General features: G+C 45.9%; 1 protein-coding gene across 4 annotated transcripts in view; it reads right to left on the reverse strand.

Annotated features, from left to right (window-relative positions):
- Positions 1–20,443, reverse strand: part of SKI (SKI proto-oncogene) — a 133,710-nt gene that overhangs the window by 23,951 nt on the left and 89,316 nt on the right. The gene's annotated exons all lie outside the window — the stretch shown is intronic.

The following is a 20,443-nucleotide window of genomic DNA, read 5'->3' on the forward strand; positions in this document are numbered from 1 at the left end:
CCAGGAGGTCGTGGAAGTCATGATTAGTTGGAATGAAGAGGGGAAACAATAGGTTGGGGCCCTCTGTCTTCTTGCCTTTCTCATGTCTTTGTTAGCTGCTGCCCTCCCAGAATAGCTGCCTGGATGTACTCTAGGCAGAGCCAGGTTGGAGGCTGCAGAAGCCTTTTCTGACTCGCATGCACCTTTTCCAGTTACCTTCAGTTGACCATGAAGATCGCTGGAGGCTTGAAATTTAGTTTTCTCAGCTCCCTCTCCTCTGTTGAGTTTCTCTCTTCGGGCAAAGCTAATGCCAAGCTGCAGAAGGTATGACAGCTAAGAAACCTGGCAGGCCCCCTGCGTGGCTGGGGGCAGGAACACTGCAGCTGCTCAGGTCATCACTGAGAGCCTTTACAAAGTGGGGAAGAGCCTAGAGGAGACACCCTTCTGTTTGTATACGGTGTAACAGAGCTTGAAGCATCTGGAGGACTAAGAAGGCCTGCTCACAGAGCTTAGGAAACAAAAATGGCTAAAATTGGCTTGGTAAGATTTTGGATACCATGACAGAGCCTGACTCTTGTCCTGCCTTAGACAATGCAGATTTGCATGACCTTGGGCTGGTCACTCAACCCTGATGAAACTAAAGTTTGGGTCACGAAGGAATGTGGTGAGGATGATAAATGTCCAGAAGAGCTTCCCAATGTCCATCCTTACACAATGGCATTGTCTAACTGCTGGCCAGGTGGAGCTAAGCAAGGGTGCAAACAGGGACCCCACTGCAAATCGCAGCTTCCTCAGCATTCCTCTTGCAGCAGTTTTACAACCAAGACTCTCATAATCTGACTCCTGCTTCATGTGAATCTGGAGAGAAAACAAGTCTTAATTTTCCCTTTAGGGTGAAACTGCTGTTGTCCTGCTGACTCAAAAGATCACATGAAACAACATAAAAGCTGTAGTAACTTTAGGATTAGCAGTCAGTGGTAGATGTTCCCTGCCTACAGCAGTCAGGATGAGCACAGAGCCTGGTGAAAGTTACTCTGCACCTAATGCCAGGGCAAAACTAAGCCCAGGGGAAAACATTTCTTGTTTTAAATAAGTGGGGTTCCTCTCCCTTTTTATTTTTCCTCCACACAGCTTTAGCATTGCTCCTGAGCTTAGAGATTTTTTTTGGGTGCCATAAGAATTCCTTCATGGGATACTTCTTATCATCTTGGTGTGTTATAATCTTAGTAAAGAGACCCAGGTATGGATTTGAATAACATCCTGAAAGGAGATTGAGTGCAGTAAGAAGGCAGACAGACTGAAAGAAGATTAGAACTTCATTTGCTCTCCCAAAGCATGGCAATTCCTTGCTCCATCCTGCACCTACCTGGTTCCTGACACCACATTAAGAGGCAGAAAGCACAGGAATAGGAAAAAAACCCAAACCAAAACACAAGGCAGGTTTTGGGTTGTGTCTGGGACAAGTCTGCTGTGCACAGGAGATGAAGGCACAGCACGGGCAGGCGATTGCTGCGTTGGATGCCCACCAGCAGAGGGGAAATTGCTGCACAGCAGTGCTGGGCCATGCACAGCATCATGAACTATTCCTGAGAGCTAAAGCTTTTCTTTTTTTTTCTAAAGGGTATTTGGCTTGGCTTGGTTTTCTGAACTGCTGCTGCTCTCAGGTTCACCAAGAGACATGTTTCTCTAAGCTGATTTCTCTGTGGTTGAGGCTTTAATCAGATCAAAGCAGCGATTAAAACATGGGCTATAACCACCACCCTTAAAGGCACAGCTGCAGCACCAAGCCCTTCCCCGGCCCCTTCTCAAATCACAAGTGCAGCAATATCCATCTCTAGCAAATGTATGCTTCTAAAGCAGCAGGAAATGTTGCTGCCTTCTGGGTCACCTTTCCTCTAGCAAGGGTGCAAAGCTCTCGGGAAGCACCAAGAAACTAAGCTATGCAAATGAACCGAGGGCTGCACTTAATGTGAACGCATTCACACCGCCGAGACACCCCTGGAGGTGGCTCTTCTGACACTCACTTTACTCCAACACATATGCTGTAAATTTCCAGCACAGATACCTCAGACCCTGTCAGTGCTCTTGACATCCTTTCCTACAGTTTTCCACTTGCTACTTTGTAGGTCTGTGGTTCTTTCCATCCATCCAAAGACAGCACGGTAGCATGTTCAGAGTGTGAGAATCAGCAGGATCAAAAAATGGAAATGGAGCAGCATTTCCACAGCTCTGCACAGAGGGAACCAAACATTAAGGCCAAACCTGCTCCTTTTAGTGACAATGATTTCAGAAATTAGGCCTAATCTTACAGCAGCTTCAATCATGACCTGCCTGAAGAGCCAACAAGCTGTGCCATCAAATCCAGGAGCCCTGCTCCTACCTTCACACTGCACAACAAAAGCAGGCCAAGTGACTCACTGCCGTGAATGTCAGAGCTGAGGATGAAGGCTGCTGGATTCTGGCTCCTGATCTCCTTCTCCAAGCACTCTGCATAGGTATTATTTTCAAAGGTGTAGAACAAGAGCAGCTTCTCCTGAAGCTCCTGGAAGCTCTGCAGCAGGAGGACCAAGGGCTGGTTGTTATTAACGGGGGGGTGGGGTGGGTTTGTTCCACTGGAAGTCAATATTTATTTGGTAAGCCTGCTTGGCAGTTTAGTCCTCTCCTCACTTCCATCACTGTGACACCTTTGAGATACCAGCTCCTTGGTATGTGGGATAAGATCTTCTTCCAAGCTATTCTTGACACTCTACTCCTACTCTTCTTCTATGTGTTTAACCATTTTAAAGCTGATTTGGGTCATGACTAATAGGATTAGATACTAAAATCATGTGCTGTTAGCAGCAGTCACTGTAGAGCTAACAGGACACACGAGTGGAATGCGAGCCGGGGGAGCATTCAGCTGGGTGGGAAAGCATTCCTGTTCATGTGCTTTCTTCCCCTTTTTAGCAATAATTAATATTAAAGCCAGACAAAAATTCTACTCAAACCCCCAAATCTAAACTTGACTCTTTTTTATAGCCAATTTCTTTCTTTGGCACACCAATCTGGACCCCAGAATCCTACCGAGGGGTGATGAAGTGGTCCTCAAGCACTGCTAGGACTGAGTAGAGACACTGAATAAATAAAAGTCAACGGGCTAATTTTAGAACCCACTGAATTAAACCAGGCACACTTGGGCTTTATACCTGGGGTCACAAACCTAGGGTTTGTGCAAAGTTCACTGCTCCTGGCTGCTTTCACCTCTCTCTATCTGCCTGTGAGGGGCACATGCCCTTCCCGTGGGCACTTCCAAGAACTGTTTTCTGTTTTTACAGGCAAAAAAAATATCAAAACAGAAGAAGAGAACAACTCCCCCCTCCCACTTCTGACGTTTGGAGAATGGTCTATTTATCTGCTTTAGGGCAAGAGTACTGGTTACAGAGGCCTGAAGGTCAGGATTAGTGTCTTTCATTCCTGGCTCTGCTACTGATATTATTTGAAGGGCTTTAGGTAAATCAAATAATGCATGTTTCATTAAACTACATTAGTGCAAACAGTGGGAGAATGTCTAAAGGAGCTGGAGATCTTCAAATAAAAGGCACTAGAGAAACGAGACTAATGTTTTCATAGAAAACAAAACCCAAAGAATCTCATTTTCCTAATTCTTTAATAGGGTTAAGCACCATTAATTCCAGCTGGGAAACAATTCAAGCTCATGAGTTTTGTCTTCCTACATGTTTGAGCACTCAGTTTTCAAATCTGTTTTTTTTTTTTCTGCAACTTCCAAATAGCTGCTGAAAACTGCTGCAGGACACAGAGTTGTGGGCACTCCTGACAACTCCAAACAGCTCAGCTAATCATTCCCAACAAGAACACACAGTTTAGTTAATCAGACTTAAGTCTGCCTACAACAGTGTGCTCCAAAACTGGCCATGCCACAAGAGTTTTTGCTCCTTTTCCTGACCAGAAGATGCTGTAGCCTGGTCTTTCCACCCCACTCCCCAACAGCAAGGTTATGTGGCAGGTTCTCACCTGAGTACCTCTATGTGGAACATGATGATCTAAAATTGGCTTTGCCATAGATGAGCTGGCATCTGCTTGCAGATGTTAACAATGGAGCTGTCTACAGCTGAGGCAGCTCTCTAAATTCCCCTGCAGTCAAAAGAAAGGCACTTTTAGGCTGCACTTCATCCTGAAGCAGAGGCTTTAAAGCCTATCAGATAATCTATCAGCACAGACTTAAGGCACCTACACTGCAGGCAAACAGTAACTTTCCTAAGTTCCTTCAGCTTTATGGATGAGGCTTCCACAAAGAGATTTCTAAAGACCCTCAAAAATCTGGTTGAAACCCTCTCTGCAAGACTGGTCCCTGTTTGAAGGAGCAATCTTCAAGCATCTTTCCTCCCAGCTCACTTACATCAGCTGACCAAGATTTGTTAACATCTTAGACAACACTTCTATGCCTCATGCATAAATCACATTTCTTTTTGTGGCGTGTTCTCCTCCACATGAAGCCATGAGGCTAAGGAGTTACTTTAATGAATGGCTCTCTTTTCGTGATTACATTTTTCAGTAGGACAAAATCAATTTTCTGGTTCAGAGCAGCAAAGGAACCAAGGTAGCCTTCCTCCAGTAAGCAGGAGGAAGAGAGCAAAAGGCAGCTCCTTCCTGCTGGTAAAGGTGTTTCACCTGAGACTGCACCCAAATGAATGAAGTCATGCTCGTGTAAAAGGGGCTTAGCTGTCACACACAAGTTACCCAGTTCTGAGGGTTTTTACCAATCCAGTCACAAGTCTGAATCATTTTACCTGCTGGAGCTGTGAATTTACCCATTCTGCTGGGTTAGGCTGCAGCATCATTAAGAGGAGGTTACAATTCTGCAGAGCTAACAGTGTGACTACTGTCACCTTTGTACACACAGGACTCATAGGGCACGGTGCAAGAGCACCACACATCCTCACTCCCTTGCTTTCCTCTTCCCTAGAAAGAATTCTACTCATCCAGAGGACACCAACACACACCATAAAGTCACAGTGCCTCTGGTGCAGTGCTGAAGTTGCAGTTTTTCTGTCCTCTACTTCCACTTTCTCTTATGTCAGATCACATTAAAGTAACAATCAATTTTTCCGTCTGGCACTTTGAGAGCAAGCACCACCCCTCTTCTAACACCACCCTTCCCCCCCCTCCATCCCAGACCTTTCAGATGCAAGGTAATTTGGCTTAGAGCCCATGGTTCATCAATAACCCAGCCACACGGCTGGGGGAATAACCTGGCAGCAGTCTGTCTTCTTCCCTCTTTTCACTGGCTTATATTCAAGCCTCATTCTTACTAAATGTGTGATTATTACACGGATTAGAACTTGCAGAGGTGCAAAATAAAAATAGAGGGAACACAACCTGGGCAAGGACTCTGCTGTCTTACCAGCCAAGGTGTGACTTGAGTGGCTAAGCAAAATGAAACTCTTCTAGCAACTCCTGCATCACACCTGGTTTGACAGTGCAATGTTTCCAGTGGGCACTGTACAGAACTGGGAGTGGAATATTCCATGCCTAGTACATCAGCTATGTTCTACTGAATTCCAGTGGACCTTAAGAGTTGGAGCAAAATCCTTTTTTTCATTTCCAAAGCAGAGATGAATCTTTGCCTAAGGAATACACAAGCACAATGCCTTTGCTGCACTTCAGGCTATGCCAAGTTCTTAAGCAGAAATATCTGATCAGCACTTAAACATCCACCTCTCAGCCTGTGTCCTGACCTGAATCTTGTATCAACTGTGCCATTTCAGTTCTACTCTAAATTCGTGTGAGATTTCCACAAGCACCACTCAGTCACAGCAAAGCCATGGGAGGTGGAATGCTGAGCTCTCCTAGCACCCTGCTTGCTCATCAGCACTGCCAGGTGCGGCAGAGGAAGCAGCGCAGCTGAGAAAGAGGCTGCACCTAGAGATCAGGGCTCCAAAAGCTGTGCTCACAGTGAACACTGAACCTGCAATGGTAATAACAACCGAAAGGATCACCTGGAGTTCTGCAGATATCCCTGCTGGTTCCAAGTGAAACCCAAGAGGTACAGCAGGGAGAGTCTAGGAGATCCTCTCCACTGCACACCTCACTGAAGAGGGACAGGGAAAACTGTTGCATGCGGAATACGAAGTCATCCCCAGAATTCAGGAACAACCCAAACTCTTTGATGCTAATTCCCATGCCCAGTGCACTCCATTTTCCCCCTGAAAACAGCTCAGGTGCCACTCTGCACTTGGTGTTTGGCAAAACCAGCTCACAAATGGCACCTCTCCGAGGGCTTTGTAAACCTGTAACGTTAACAAAAGCTTTTAAACTTGGAGGCTGGAAGGGAATCTCCCTAAAGAAAACAAGAAAAGGCACAGAATAAACTGAAATTGTCACTGTACCACAGCACTGCCAAGGATCTGTTTACTACCAGCTTAAGGAAGATCAGCAATGCCATTTCCAGCCCTGCCTTTTTGCTCCCAGCACCACACACACTCACACGGGCACACATTCTGTCTCCACGGCTCACCTACAGACAGGTGCCCAGAATAGATCTGCTCTGCCTGAATTATTCCATCAGTGCTGACAGCCCTGGGCCTTAATACAGTTAACAGTCAATTCTGAAAGAGGCTGCTGGGCAAAACAGGATTATTTCCCACTGCCCAAATGGATTTCAGATCAGAGGAAAGGCAGCAGACTCCCTGCTCTACAAACTAAAAGCCACTCCAGCTACAAAACAAATGCTCCAGTGCCATGCAAAATATCCTCAGCTACTCTGCTCAGAGCAAAAGAGGAAATCAATTTCCAAGGCTCACTGGGTCTTGGTCTCTGCCCTAAGCCTCCTCAGCAAGGCTCTGTGTGTGTCCCCAGCAGAGAGGGAAGCCCGGTGTCACCAGGCTTTGCTGATGGACCAAAGCTGATTACTTCAGCTTCTGCCAGAAGCTCACAGGATTTTAAGGGTCCAGTGCAGCAGTGCAGGTGTCTGTGAAAATAAAGAGAAACCACCAAGTCTCCTGGGAGGACAGGCTAGGAGGAGGAGGGGAATTATTGTGGTTTAGAAAAGGGAAGGGGTTGGTGGAGAGAAATACTATAAAAGCACCATGACGACAGAGCAGGGTGATGGAAAGGTCAGTCCCTTTCAATAATGCTCTTTTTTCTTGTCCAAATGAAACACTTGGCCACGTCCATCGCCAGAGTTCAGTTGGAGGTAAATGACTAGACAGGGGGGCTGTAAACAGTCTAGCAGGGATGCTGCTCTGCACTGGGTGGGGCCTGTCCTTACAGTCCTTCTCCCCAGGTCTCTATCAAAGCAAAGCAAAGGACTCCAAAACTGCACCTGACAGAAGGTCCTCTCGGGCACTCGAGGGGCACAGAGTTGGGCTGCGACTCCTGTTTACCCCCAAGCAAACATGTTCCAGTGCCTGAGCCCATCAGGAAGGTTAGCAGGAGTGAACAAGAAGGTAGTTGCAATAATGAAAGAGTGATTAATGCTGATAGGCAGGCAGCCCTTACAATTACTTTTCAACTGCTAGTGGTAGGTGGTCAAATTATACCTTTCCATCACATTCCCCACTATACTGCACATCTCCTCAGTACATTTTCTCATGAAACACTGTAAGGATTCAGAACAATTAAACCTAACCAATGAGTAATTCCCACTCCTTTCCCCCCCCCAACATGAAATCATTCTTTCTAGTGCTTTAGGAAAAGAAATGTAAGCTCCAGAGCTCCAGCTCGCTCTTAAGGCACCAAAGTGGTGCCTGAGAAGAAGAGATGCAGCACAAAGCTGTATTGTTCCCCAGCAGAGCTGCCATGGCCAGCTGAGCGGTCAGTGACAGGCCTCATCTATGCATGACAGGTGGGAAAGCCTTCAGGAAAGAGAAAAAGAAAGGCTAATTGTCCAGTGAATGGTTCTGATACTATCCGAATGAGGACATTCCCTGCCTATCCCAACCTTCCTGAGGGATGGGAGCTCTTTTCCTTGCTGTTTATCCGCTGACAACTGATCCTTCTAATTGATTTCTTAAGAGCACTGGAGTGGTGACACACAAGCAGCTACATCAGGGAGCAAACGTACAGCACTTGGGCTCCTCTACAAACATATTGCTATAAAGCCAGAGTAAACCTTGAGTAGCTTTCCAGTAAGAGACAGAGCTTTCCCTTCACCCCTGAAGGGTGAGCTGCTGGGTATTAACAGAAGCTACAAGACTTTCATCAAAGTCTTGCTGTATGGCAAGCTCCAACCCCAGCTTACTTGCAGCCTGTTTGTGTGCCTCTTACTCCTTTAGCAGATCTGCTGACTGATTTCACACACCACTCTTCAGTTCTAAGTCCCTCTACCTCAACACACAGAGTTTGTTTGCTTTAAAAAAAGAAGAGGGGGCAGAACAATGTGATCGTTGCTTATTTCCTTTCAGCAAGTTGTTTTCTGGTTTATTTATAGTTTGTTTTTTAATGCTGTCCCCTTCACACACTCCTCTGGAATATTAACATGAAGTAGTTCCTTCCCTTCCAAGTGAAATTTTAATATGCATGACCTGAGAATCTCAAAGGAAAATGCAGAAAGCTCTTTTCTTCCTCCCTAAAACTTCAGCTCTTCCTCTATCATACAGCTCCATAGTGACATCAATTCTCTTCTCATAGTCACTTTAGAGTATCTGGCAGCTCAGCAGGACTGGGCTGAGCTGGTTTAGTGGGGGTTAACTAAAGGGATGCTTGGCTCAAAACTCTGCTACCATTAAGGACCAATAATGGGTAAAAAAAACCCCAAAAACAAAACTAACTTTTCCATCAAGGATTAGAGGAAACACTGACCATAAAAATGAATTGCAGAGGGGAGTGTGTGGCTGTTCTGCTTGGAAAATGTTATTTCCTAGGAATCTGAGTAAAGCAACAATCTCTGTTTCCTATGAAGAGTAGGTTTGCATGGCTGTGTTTACAGTTTCTTAGTCGAAAATGTGTTCTTGGGCTCCTCTGAGCTGTGCCACTAACCAGGCTTTACGAAATGGCTGACAGTTTGGCATCCCTCTACTTTTCAGATGCTAGCAGAGAGTGCATTTTCCTGCCTATTTTTTTTTCATCAGTACAATTTTATCATCCAGTCTACAACCCCTGCAGAAGGAGCAGCGAGGTTCTCTAAGTATTTAAAGAACAGCATTAAAATGGGATGTTTGGATGTGCTGAGCAGAAATGGGGGGGAGGGGGGAAGCAGGGAAGGAGCAGAACACTGCAGGCAGTAATTATAACAATACCTCACTGCCTTGCTAAGTGTTTCAGAGCATGACTCATTAGATCCTAACAATGCCTGTAAGATAGGAAGTGTCATTATCACTGTTTAATAAGTGGGGGAAACTGAGGTAGAGAAATGGGCTGTACTTGTCCAAGGTCACACACCAAAGCAGTACCAGAGCGAGCAGCATCGCATCCTGTAAGCTCAGCCTTGGGCTCTCCTCTGAAGCAGTCACCCTTGAGCTGACAAACTGCTAACGCTGAAGAGGTTGATGATATCCTTTCAGTAGCATCCACTGTTACGACTTCGTGAAGAGATCACCAGAATGGAAAAGAATTCGAGCTGTTAAATTACATAAGTGTGTAGTCACCACCTAGCAATGGAGAAGAAAGGGCTGGATATTTTCAGTTACAACTAGATTTTCTAACCAGATGGCCAGAAGAACTGACGTCACTCACATTCCAAATTATAGAGCTGCTTGAAAGCTGCTCCAGCATTAAGGATGCAACCAGGCCTGCATTCTGAGTCGCTTTTCCAATCCCTGTTCTGCAAAGATACCAGCAGGGGCTTTGCCATCTTTTTTGCTGCTGCTGCTGCTGCTGCTGCTGGGGCATGTCTGTCCCAGAGCCCCTCAGGGATGCTCACCTCTCTTTCTCCTGGAATGAGGTCCCAGTGCTGCCTTCTCACTTAACACAAGCTTCAGAATATGGCTTGGCAAGGTCCTCAGAAACCTGCAACTCGGGAAGTTTTCTAACTTTCACCGAACACCTCGCAGAAGGAGGCGTCCCCTAGCCCTGACTGCTCACATGTAAATCACCTCAGCAGCCAGCACTGCACTGCAGAAGAAAACCTCAGGCGACACACAGCAACCCAGGCAGTGCCACAAGACAATGGGGATAAGGAATGAAGCAGAAGCCTGCCCGTTCCGGAGGTTTACATTTCACACAGAATCAGGCAAAATGTTTCAGGTCTGCTGTACTTTTTGACTTTTTTTTTTTTTTTTAAACTCTCTCTTTTTTTCATTAAGAGCAAAAAGTCTGTAAGAAGCCAGCAGGAGCTTTGCAGTACAGGGAATGCTGGATCAGATTCAAATGTAAGAACCCTCTCCATCCCAGCTAAGTAAAACGTCTGAACCGGTTCCAAAAAGCCATCAATCACTGGCTGGACATTTTCCCACCTCCAATGAAATGAACTACATAAGGGGCCTGCAAAATGGTTTTTAAACCAAGCCATTTTGGAGTTATGGGAGACCAACAGAGAAAAGCAGAGGGATGTGAAACCAGAGGATGTTGTATTTTATATCACAGCACCCTAAGAATCAGAAAAGCAACATTATGTATTTTAAAATACTATTCCTCCTGAGCTTTGGCACTACTACACTTCAGGACAGCTGGCCACATTTTCATGGCATGCTAATACTGACAGGCTGCAGAGCACATACAGATGTACCACATCCAACTGTGACAGGAGTAACATTTCTGTCTCAAGAAGCCATTCACCACAGCGAGAGGACAACTTCTGGGCAGTATGGACAATCACAGTTGAAGTCTGCACTAAGCACCAGAGCTTAAAAACAAGGGTAGAGGTGGCACTGCCATTCTTTCTCTGCTGCTTGCAGCCACATTTGAAGACCACCCATCAGGAGTCTGTAATTAACAGACATTTGCAAAGTGTTCTGAGATCCAGACAGAATTGCAAAACACAAGCACTGCCTGCACACACACAAAGGAGCAACAGGAAAGAGCTCTTTCCACTGGCTATTATCCTTAAAGGCATACAAGAGGAATGTCAGTAAAAGTAATCTGCTGCGAAATGCACAATTTTGAAGGTGGTAAAGAGTAACAAGAAAAAAAAAACGAGCTCTGGTTTTTCCAGCAAGAGGTATAGAGTTCTTTAAATCGCCCCCCCCCCCCCCCACCCCGGTGCAAAATAAACCCAAGTATTAGTTGTGTCTGGAAGCTGGCACATGAAAGCCTGCCAAGTTTCCATGCAAAAGAAAACCTTTTATTTGTTCCAATTTCTCCCTCTCCCTCACCCCTCCCCACGCAGGAGGCTCAAGGTTTGGCACTGAATGATGAATTATACAGTGCAATTTAATTACGATGGAATATGCTGAGGAGGAGTCAAAACTGGGGGGCTCTGAGGAAAGGAAAAGGGAGAAAACATTAGGTAAAGAAAGAAGGGAACTCAAGGAACTTTTGGAAAGCTGAGAAAGGGTAGGACGTGCTACTGCTCACAGGTTTAGAAGAAAAGCCAAACAAAACAGAGCAGGGAGTGGAAGATTTCAAAGATGTACAATTACCAGCCTCAGTAGGACATCAGAATGCACCCAGAGCCTGCTCTCCCTGCAGGCTGCTGAGCGTTTGACAGGGACGTTTGGGTGCACAGGCAGCGGGAAGCACCTGTGGTAACTCCATGACCAAACCCCAACCTGCAAATGCAAGCTACCTGCGGTGCAGACACAAGCCCCAGCTACAGCATTCCATTAGTTCTCTTGCCATAGTAACTGCTTGCTGCAAAAGGCCAGCGAAAAGCAAGGCATGTGCCCTCAGCTGCACAAGTTCTGATCTATCCATGCAAGGAGAGACTAAGATACGCTCAGCAACAGCCCTGGAGTCATTCTGGCACTGACTGCTCCTCTCGGCATTGATTCTGCGTGCACTACACCAATAAGCCAGGGCATGGAGAGGGAGAATGGGGGGAGAAGAGAAGAAGATTTCTTGAAGTCTTCCCTCCCACAAACTTCTTGTAAAAAGATTTCCCTTCACAGATCTACTGCTTAGCTGCAAGCTTTTACCTATGTAATATCGTAGGAAATGAAGTATCAGAAGCCACACAATCAAAGAAACTCCTTGAGAAGATAAAATGACTCTCTTGTGATGCTCCAGTGAAGTCCTGGCTACTTCACCCTCAGAAAAGAACAAACCCCACATCTCATTTCTCCTGTTTGTCTTCCAAATGGTTGAGTGCTTCTGTTCAAATGGAGTTTTACCTAAAAGATCAATTCATGGGAGAGTTGATGTAATGAGAACAGCTAATAGCAGCTGTCAGCTCACCACATCCACAACTGAGGATTCCGGGGGGTGCTGGGGGGTGGGGGGATGGTGTCAGAGCAGCCCTTGGAGAGCTTTGCTCACACTATCATTACTGGTGTCTGCCCTAGCACAGAAACATGCACACACACCTTCATCACTCATTACCACAGTCCTGTGCTGCATGACTTGAAATATTCAGCTCTAATAATGCTTCTTGACTGCTCCAGTCTTGAAAAGGTCAAGTCTCATTTCTGGTGGCTCTTAATGTGTGTGTGTCCCAGTTAGTCTGTAGCACACAACTCTTGGTGTTCTCCAATGATGATACCTAACCACAGTCTGCAGATCCAGCAACCACTGCTGCAAGGAAATTCGGTGCAAGTACTCATCAGAAATTAAACCCAATCCAAGGCAGTTCATTGACACTGAAAATAATGAGGAACCACGTAATCAAGCAGCCAGCTTTGTGGTGGGAAGCACACACACACCACGTACAGTTTCACAACACCATCCCTGGGACCAAGGCTCCCAAAGTCCCGCAGCCAGCAAGTGACAAAGCGACTCGTTAGCTTTAGCCATTTCTACTCTTACTTAATAAATGGAGTGGATCAGGTACTCTGCAGTCTTTCCAGTTACTACTCTGGGTAATTTGGAAGACTAACAGCATTGCCAAATCAAGTCAGGGTGTCTGGGGCAGAATTTGAAGGCTGCAGCCTACAGTAAAAAGTACATTTTGCTCACCTCTGCCCCATCAACTCCAACAGTGCACCTGAGTGCATGCTACAGACACTCCACCCTGATTTAGAGCCACACATCTAAATGCACTGCTTGTGTTAAAATGCAATACTTAAGTCACCTTATAAACACTTTCCATCAGTGAGAACCAGCTATTAATTGCAAACCTAATGTATTGTGGCCTGAGACACTTCTATAAACTGAAGAACTCTCTGAGGAACGTATGGGATTAAATAATAGTCTTATAGTCATTAAAGGCTCTTTGCTTCCCCATGCATTGGGTTTTCTTGCACTAACTGCTATTTTATTACACATCAGTTGTCCTAGACAATTGATTACCTATCATGATCAGGGAAGGTGAAGAAGGGTTGGTTGGTTGACTACAGCTATTAAGGATCCATAGGATTTGTTAAAAAGGGAATCATTACTCCGTTGCTTTTTTAGTTTCTCTTCACTCTCCCTTCCTCTGTTGTAAGAAAATCCATTTTTTAATCAGGGATCACAGGCTCAAGCCAGGATCTCCTCAGCTCACCTCACCCACTGAGGCAGGCCAGACTGAACTCTCCAGAAACAACCACCAAGCCAGTTGCTTTGTCAGCCTTGGGAGCCATCCTAAACTACAATCAAGATGCTAATTATGAAACAAAGAAAACATTCCTAATAATGTGTATTTTATTTTAAAAACCCAAACCACAGCAACCTTCAACCTCTTCTATTGCAAAGCAACAGAAACTCAACTGAGAAGCTGCAGCTGATGCACTAGAAAGGATAACCCTGAAATGTCAAGGCTAACACAAAACCAGGGGCACTTGCACTGGAATGGTTTGACACAGAACTTTTCCAAGCACTGGTTCAGCAGACATACAGAGATTCTAGATGCTAACAGAACTTCCCACGTGTACTCTGGGGAAAGGATTCAAGAACAATAGAGAAGTCAAATATTTACCTCTGTCCTCTGCAATCACAACAACTTCTCAGTATTTGCATTGTATACAGAATTTATTTATGAGATTGAAAGCAAACTACATGAACATGGAAAACAAACTCAGGGTAGGCAAAATATTCTACGAATCCCCTTTGTAGAGAGTTAACTCAGCATGAACTCCAACAGCCCTCAAATAAGGACTTTGCAGCCTTCCTCTGTGGGCCCTGCCACCTCAGACTCCAACACTCAGGCTTTCAGTGCTCAGCAAATGCCCACATTGCTCCACAATGATGATTACAGCTTGGCAATTCAAGATCAGTTCGTCATTTTGCCAAATTTGGGCCCTAGTTAAGAAAATGAGACCTAAAAGACATAGCAGAGGAGGAACTGAGTACAGGCATCTTGGTCATAGAATTGTAGAATCACAGGATCAGTCAGGGATGGAAGGGATCATAAGAATCATTCAGTTCCAACCCCCCTGCCGTGGGCAGAGACATCTCCCACTAGAGCAGGCTGGCCACAGCCTCATCCAGCCTGGCCTTAAACACCTCCAGGGATGAGGCTTCCACCACCTCCCTGGGCAACCTGTTCCAGGCTCTCACCACTCTCATGGTGAAGAACTTTTTTTCCTAATATCCACTCTGAATCTACCTGTTTCCAGCTTTGTTCCATTCCCCCTAGTCTAATCACTACGTGACCACCTAAAAACTCCCTCCCCAGCTTTCTTGTAGGCCCCTTAAGATACTGAAAGGCCACGGTAAGGTCTCCAGAAAAGGGGAGCTGCTCTGTATGAGCAGAGTAACTGCACTTTCCTATCCCTAGCTCTTGCACCAGCAGGCAGTTCTCTCTCTCTCTCACCACCATTTCACACAGGCAGGACATAGGTGAGCTGAGGAACCTGCCACGTGGCAGAGCCGGGCAGGGGAATGATGCTTGAAACCAAGCTTGGTAACATTAACATCATCTTCAAGGTTTTCACAAACACACGCAGCCCATTCCTCCCCAGATCATGTGCGGTCTGTGGAGCAGAGTCAAGCCCTTGAAAGAGTGACTCTTCCAGACATACAGACAAAATAAACAGCCCCACAACCCAAACAGCCAGCACAATTAGACTAAATTGTTGATCATTCCAACAGCCTGAAAAGAATAGATGATGAAGAAACATCTGTGTAAATTAAGAGGATACTTTAGAGCCAGAGGAGCCTTACTTGAGATTTCAGGATGCTCTATAAACACTCCAAGCAGTTTGTGCTAACTTCCAGACAGCTGTTCCCCATTTCTGGGTTGTCGATGCAGTTTTTACCGTTGCTATTTAGACTTACAGTAAGGTAGAAAATGCTTTTAGTACAAACAGGCTGTTGGAGAAACAAATGCTTTTGCCTAGCTCAGCCCGAACAGCTGGAGTGATGAAATGCAGAGAAGATACCAGGGGAAGGCAAAAAGGGCAATGTGGGTACTATTGTTTTAAAGATGAATTCCAAAGCACCTCAGCTTTGCAGTAAAAACAAACAGCAGCAAAACTCCAAGCTCCAAAAGCTCTGATTCTCACATCACTCCTGTTCTTACCCAAACAGCAAGGGCTTTGTTTCACAAAGTTATCTACTAGAGAAAACATCTGGGGCACCATTTTGGAAGCTGTGAAAGAAACTTTGGAGGATCTGCCAGCCTGGTGCAGGTATATGGATGTGGCATGGACATGCCACTTTCAAAAGCAAGAGCACTCACTGGATGCGGTTCTGCTGGAGTGTATCCAGGAAACCTCAACGTTTCTCCATTTAGAATGCTTTTCTGCTCTCAGACCTAATAAGATTCCAGGTAAACTGGAAGACTCCACTGGGTGAAAGGAGTGATAAATACACATTTATCTATGTGTACTTTACTATTGTGATAAAACAGCCAGGCTACACAGCAGCTATCTGCACTACCGCTACACCTACTCATTACCTCTGTCCTCCTCTGAATAGCCTCATTCATTTGCTTCATTTTCTGCTAAATTAGATTTCAAGAAGTAAGGAAGTGAATGCCTCTCCCTGCATTTACAGAGCACTAAGCACAGGAGGTCACGAGTCTGGTTTCCAGCCTCTACTCCAGTAGGAATAAGAATGAACCTGCTCTCAGCTTTACTGCGAGATGGAGCCTTTCATCAAAGAGGGACTCACTGCTATGAGCACAGAAAGAAAGAAATGGCAACAACTGAAAGGCAAGAGGATGGAGGATGTCAACAGAGCCATTCCAGCCTTGCAGAACTGTCAGAGAACAGAAATCTGAAACTTGAGGGGAAAAACTCAGACTATTCTCCTCAGCTGTAACTACTCAGAACTGGACTAGGAGGACTATTCAATATAAACTCAATTATTTCCATTGTCTATCCAATGTCCCAGTCTGACATAAACCTGGAGGAACTCCAAATTACTGCTGAGAAAAGAAAAAATAATTAAGATGACTCGCTGAAACTCTTAAAAGTCACAAATTACCTGATAGAGTAAGAAGTTATTTCTTCTCTCAGGTCTTTACAGGATGAGAAACCACTACAATTCTGGATGTGTTCTTCCTTTCTGAGGCCAAAGACTCTTTCTTAACCCTATATGCAGTTTACAGTCTCAGTCAAGAGAGACATTTTGTGCCATTTTTGATAAGGCAAAGACTTAAACACCTATTTAGTGCTCAGGCTCTGAGTCAACACCTCCAAGTGACTCTGAACTGCTGCTTTTCTCCTATGGCAACCACCATCAGCACTGAAGCCAAAACATTATCTTTTATTTTAAGAGAAAAAAGCATAAAAGGGGAACAGGACTAAATCATCACCAGCTCAGTTTCTTCTCTGCTCAAATGAAAAGTAAAAAAAAATCTTAGTTTCTATGTGGTGCAGAGTTGCCTGCAGATACGGAAATGCAGGGAGGGGAAGGAAGAGGCAGCAGGCTGGGACAGGACAAAATCCAGCTCAAGTTATGCTCTCTATAATCTCTTCTCTTCTCCATCCCAGCAGCAGCTCAGAACGCTGCTGCATGTGGTCTTTGGAAAGTTAACATTTAACAAAGATTTCAGGTCTACCAAATTCCAAGAAATAAAAATAAACTCTTGCCCTGCTTTAGCTGCCAGCTGAGGCCAATGTTTACTGAGTGGAGCACTAGGAACTGGGGAGATTTTGGGGTGGCAGAGCTCCAGCAGCCTTGCTGCCCTGTGCTCCCCTACCACACACCCTGTTTCCAGCTTGGACCCACTGCTGCTTTTCTCTGCACATGAATAAATGCCTCTTTACCAAACTTTTGCAGCTACACATTGCTAGTGGAATTGTTACAAATAATCAACCCTATTTATTGTGGTCACATAGAAGGGTGAACAGCCTTTGTGATGTGCCAGGCAAGCCCTCAGTCCCACACACAGCACCCTGCAGCACGTCCTTCAGCATGCAATGGCACAAGAGCATCCTGCTTTCATCTAGGAGACCAGGGCTAGGCTGTTGAAACAAGGAGGATTACAACAGAAACGTCTCACCCTCCAGACCGTGTTGCAATTCAGATATCCGAAACTGCCTTCCCTGCAGTCAGTGTCTGAACCACCACAATAAAAGGAGAAATGTGGTTAAGTTCCCCAAGTGTTCTGGGCTCTGTTCTCAACCAGACTTTCTGGAGAAAACCCTCATTTCCCAGGCTCTTTTTCAGTGCTGACCTTTGCTTTAAAGCTAAAATGCTCAAGCTGACACTGTTCAAAAATGTCAGGCCATCCTCTGGGACACCAGGACATCCAACAGGAATGGCCAGATTCTAGGTAAGATATATATGGACATCAAACCAAAGTTAGCAGCAACTGAATCCCACCCAACCCAGTCCATCTTCTCCTTACCACAGAACTTCTCTAGTTGCTGGCCAGACAGATGATGATCCACTGTGTATGTTCAAACCTTCTCCTGTACTTTTCATCTGTCTTATCCCCCAAGAGCAGCAGCATACAACAGGCAGATGCAACATTGTTTGGGAAGAAAATTATCTCTATTTAGTGACCAAAAAAAAAGGATAGACTGGACTACTTGAAGCAAGAGACTGACTATATAGGGACTGTCTTTAACATGCAAGGTTCTGATGGGTTTCTTCTTTTTAAAACAATCTTTCCCTTGTAAACCCCTAGAAGAGAGCTGCTTTATGTATTACCTGCCCTGTAAAAGCAATTGAACATAGCCCTGAAGTGCAAATAGTGATGCCCACAGAGCAGAGAGCTTGTTCCTTCATTTGCACTGATTTCTAATGTAAAATATGGGAGTCAGAAGAGCCCAGAATGTGACACACTTATCAGCACAGGAAAGTTTACCCAACCCAGAACGAACGATTTCTTTTAAAGGCAAAGATAGCAAAGTTCTATGACTCAGCATTTCTGAGAGAGGTACCCTTAGGTCTTAAAAAAGAGGGAAATTCCTTTCAATGAGGAACAACTGAATATTCTACCGTGAGAAATTGCCCTGATGAGCTCTTTCGTTTCAGCTGTATATGCCTGTATACGTCCTCTGACTATTTCTGAAGGCAATAAAACCAGAACTCAAGGGAAAAAAAGGACAACACAGAAATTCTGTCTGGTTTCTATACAAAACCATAAATTGCTCCCAGCTTCCCCAAAACCCAGCTCCGGGCCTGGTGAAAAAAAAAACAAATCTCAACAACTTCACTTCAAGTTTGAATTATTGTAACATCACCTAAGGACTTTTTGATTTCCTACCCTGAGGACTGGGACACTGCAGAGAGAACATCAGCTCTCGTATAGGACTGCTTCAGCTTCTGTCACGAGTGAAATGAGGGTGGGGGTCTCACAGTATCACAGTATGACAGTATTATCAGGGTTGGAAGAGACCTCACAGATCATCAAGTCCAACCCTTTACCACAGAGCTCAAGGCCAGACCATGGCACCAAGTGCCACGTCCAGTCCTGCCTTGAACAGCTCCAGGGACGGCGACTCCACCACCTCCCCGGGCAGCCCATTCCAGTGTCCAATGACTCTCTCAGGGAAGAACTTTCTCCTCACCTCCAGCCTAAATCTCCCCTGGCACAGCCTGAGGCTGTGTCCTCTTGTTCTGGTGCTGGCCACCTGAGAGAAGAGAGCAACCTCCTCCTGGCCACAACCACCCCTCAGGTAGTTGTAGACAGCAATAAGGTCACCCCTGAGCCTCCTCTTCTCCAGGCTAACCAATCCCAGCTCCCTCAGCCTCTCCTCATAGGGCTGTGCTCAAGGCCTCTCCCCAGCCTCGTCGCCCTTCTCTGGACACGCTCAAGCATCTCACCTCTGGCTCTACAGCAAAGCCACAAAACAGAGGATCAAACCCTGCCAGACTGCAAGAGTCCCACTCAGCACAGAACACAAGCAAAGGTTTCCAAGGACAGGTTAGCCCCAAAGGCTGGCTGGAGCTGCTCTTAGTGAGGCCAGAGATGCAAACAGCCCTGGAAATCATCCCCAAAAACCAGCTCTGAAAGTGACAGATTTTAAATCTGACATGTCTCAAGAGGATGGAGGCCAGAGTGTTAATCTGAGGGCAGCTAATTTCTTCTTGCTCTGTTTTGGTTGCTGCTGCATCCCGCTCGGCACACGTCATGCCTCGCCGCTTTACAGGAAGCTGCAGCTCCCTAGAGGCGAGATCTTAAGAGACATCTTCTGCAGCAGGCAGATGGAGAGCAAGATGATAAAACCCACTCACTTCCATTAACAGAGGAGTTGCAGGGGCTTTTATCTGATGCCAGAGGTTGCTACTGAAACACTCGAAACATATCTACTGAAATGTGACTTCCATTGTAGATGGCAAGAGAGGGGCAGCAGTCTGAAGCCACTCCTCAGAGCGCAGAGCTTGCGAGCCTGACTGGGGAATGTAAGGCAGGCAAGGCAGAGCTTGGAACCACCTGGATGAAACCCTCGCCCCATTAATCTCTAATTCTGCAGGATCATGCAGAGGCTTTGACAGAAATACGACCCAAAGCACCTCTGTGATCTACCAAGGGTGACCCCTGATCTGTTTCCCACACCACTGGACACAGCAGCTAAAGGTTCCAGGGTCAGCACCCAGCCCTGCCACAGGCACTCTCTGTTAAGGACTCCTACACTTCAGCCTGACTCTGCCAGCCTGAGACTCAAAACCCACCACGTACAGCTCACAAACAGGGGCAGAGGGGTGAAGTCCAGATTCCACCTTCTGAGCACAGAAGGATCATATTTCTCCTCCACCCCACACTCTCCTCACCACCCTCCCCCCCTTCCTCCTCCTCCTTTTTTAATACTCTTCCAGGTCTGGCAACCCCTATGTTTTTTTTTTCCCCTCCATAGAAACCGACGTAACAGCAAGCCTGAGCCAGCCCCAGCTCCACAAACACAGCCTGGCCCGAGGCAGACTCAAGAGAAACACGGAGACATGGAAAGAAATGTCCAGGATACCTACAGGCTGCCAAGCACATCTGATCCTTCAAGGTATTGTTCTAAGCACTGGGCTGAAGGCAGCAGACCCATCCATCTAGAGCCGGGAGGCCTGGCCAGGGAGGCCATGCAACGTCCTTGCCTCTGCTCCACATCAGAGACACAAATTTACA

The sequence above is a fragment of the Pogoniulus pusillus genome, chromosome 36 (assembly GCF_015220805.1).
Source record: "Pogoniulus pusillus isolate bPogPus1 chromosome 36, bPogPus1.pri, whole genome shotgun sequence".
Lineage (NCBI taxonomy): Eukaryota > Metazoa > Chordata > Aves > Piciformes > Lybiidae > Pogoniulus > Pogoniulus pusillus.